Source organism: Octopus bimaculoides, chromosome 17 (genome assembly GCF_001194135.2).
Source record: "Octopus bimaculoides isolate UCB-OBI-ISO-001 chromosome 17, ASM119413v2, whole genome shotgun sequence".
In the NCBI taxonomy this organism is placed as follows: Eukaryota; Metazoa; Mollusca; class Cephalopoda; order Octopoda; family Octopodidae; genus Octopus; species Octopus bimaculoides.
Window position 1 is genome coordinate 51,652,443 of NC_068997.1, and position 3,039 is coordinate 51,655,481.

Sequence of the window (3,039 nt, forward strand, 5' to 3'; positions counted from 1 at the left end):
CGTATATACAAACATACATGCACACATATATACATACATAGAAATACATACATGCACATACACCAACATACATATATATACCTATCTACCAACATACATATATACATACATGTATTTACATACAGAGAATTACATATATACATATATATATATATGTATACATACACTTACATACATACGGAGAATTACACATATACACATATTCTTATCTACCAACATACATACATACATACATACATACATACATACATATATACATACATTTACATACATACAGAGAATTACATATGTACATACGTACATACATAAATACACCCCTACGGCCATAATACGCATACGCACATATTTACAATATTCTTACACACCCTGACGCACACACGCACCCCGACGCGTCACTTCATTAAATAAAAGAAGTTAAAAATTATTTTGAAGTTTTTTAAGTGAAATGTCTAAAATGTTGATGGTTATTTTCTTCAATTTCATAGCATTATTTAGTTTAAAAGTGAACGACGAAGAGGAGTGTGCGGGGTTATTATTTAAACCTTTCATGGCGCATTGTAAACACTGACAGCAAAGAAAGAACTACAACAACAACAACAACACAAAAACTACAACCACTGGCATAGTAACAAAGTTAAATGAACGTCGTCAGGCAGCAATTTTTTTTCTCTTCTATGTTAACATTAAACTAGCTGCGGGAGGCGTAGATTTCCAAGACCAACATCACAATCGTCTGACAAGCCAGTTTGTATATATTGAACTGCTTTTGGAGAAATATTGATTCTTTTTCTTTTTTTGAAAAAGTATTTCTGTTTTTATTTATTATATTTCGAAATAATTGTTCTGACACAGAATTCCGTATTAGGAATAATAATGATCGACATCTGTACAAAAAAAAGAAGGTTTGTAGTAATCCTTGAGTCAAATTAGGGGACATCATAGATTTCTAGTTAGGGGCAGAGGATTTATAGAAAACTTTTTTTATCTATCTATCTATCTGTCTAGATCTTTCTCTATCCCTCTCTAACTCTCTATTTCTCTCTCTCTCTCTCTCTCGCTCTCTCTGTCTGTCTGTCTCTGTCTGTCTCTCTCTCTCTCTCTCTCTCTCTCTCTCTCTCTCTCTCTCTCTCTCTTCCGGTGATGCAAGCAGGGAAATAGGACTCAGAACATAAATACAGTAATCTCTTGTCTATCGCGGGTGTTACGTTCCAAAAAACCGCGATAGATGAAAATCCGCGGAACAGAAACAGTAGTGTACTGTATATATATTTTTAATTATTTTATAATTTGCATATATTTAGTTTATTATGAATGCAAAACAACACCACACAGTCGCCTCCCGAGTTTCGTTTTCCACACTATGTATTTTCCTTTAATATATTTTAATTAATGAGTTATACAGTGTAGCACTGAATTGTATTTTTATTTATCAAATTATTAATTTTTAGGCATGAAAATGCTTATTTTACTACAGAAACAATTAAAATTTAAAAAAATATAAATACCTATCGGCCGCAGAAACCAGCGATGTCCTGGAGAGTCTGCGATATAAATTTAAATATATTAGCCAGAAAAATCTGTGATGTGCTAAGAGCGCGATAGGTGAAGCGCGATACGGAGAGTGATTACTGTATGTATACGTTTCTTATTTAATAATCGGCAGAAATCACAGAATGTCTCAAAGACCGACAGTGTCGTACTTTGTTACTTATTTTCGAAGTGGAAACGAATGAAGCTCTCGGCCTCTGAGTCACTCTACGCTTTGTTTCGATTATTAAAAGAAGAAAAAAGCCTTTGATACAATATAGATATGTGGTGCAAATATGTAAGTTGGTGAGGAGTTTTGTCAAAGTTCAAAGTGTTTTGTTGACATATTGGCGAGATTTGTTCCAAAATACTTGTAGCTGATACATCATCGAATTTTATCTAAAGCTTCTTTTGTGAAAAACAGCTCAGCGAACGTCGTAAAACCAAGGAAAATGGGGAAAACATGTGGTGGTATAAATAATTGCGAATGCTACAGGAGAAACTCCATTAATAACAGTAACAACAGCTGCAGTTGGTATGGCGATATTTACTTTGATAAAAAGATATGAGATAGAATTATTAAGCAACAATAAAGCAACATAAAATACGAAGATATGAAATATATATGAGGAAAAAAAACAGAGAGTGGGAGATAGGGAAGGAGGAGGGGGAATGAGATGGAAAGGGGAGGGGACATGGAGACGGAGAGCGGTGGTGGGAGTAGAGGAATAAAGAGAAAAGAAGGGAGAAATAGAAGTCTAAGAGACAAAATGAGATAGGTTCACAAAAAGACAATGAATCTTCGCTGCTACGACTAAAAAAATATCTGAAGTTATGTGAACATGCGCTCACATACAGATATATGGATTTGCACATAAATATAAATATATACATATTAAATACATACATACAAATATATATATATATTCAATATATATACATGTGGTTTTAGAGTCAGTTTTGACTGCTATTTCTAGCATGGTGGTGTCTCCTCGGTACCCTTAATTATAATTAATTAATTTATATTATCATATATCTATAATAATTATTACCTATATGGATTTTTCCATGCTGGCCACATGCAATATGTCTCTTAGTATTTCATATTCAAATGTTCACTGAACGTACCATCGATATCACGCAATAGAATATTATAACTAGAGTCGAAAGAAGACTTATAATAATGGTCGAACGTAGCAGCAACTTCTGGAGATCCGCAGTAATTTGCAGAATATGACGACCACAGTAAATATACCAGAATCTTAATTAAGGAGCACGTTTATCCAGTGAAATCTAGCGTGGTCCTAAAAGCAGATAACGAATAAACAATATTCCTGTGTAAATGTATTTACTGAAATATTGTATGAACGACGTTTCAATCGTACAGTATGTGTCGGCTGAGTATGTATAAAGAGATACATACTTCAATACGCTCTCACGTACACATACACATACATATACATACATACCTATATATGTACAGATGTGTACACGTATATATTATTTATATAT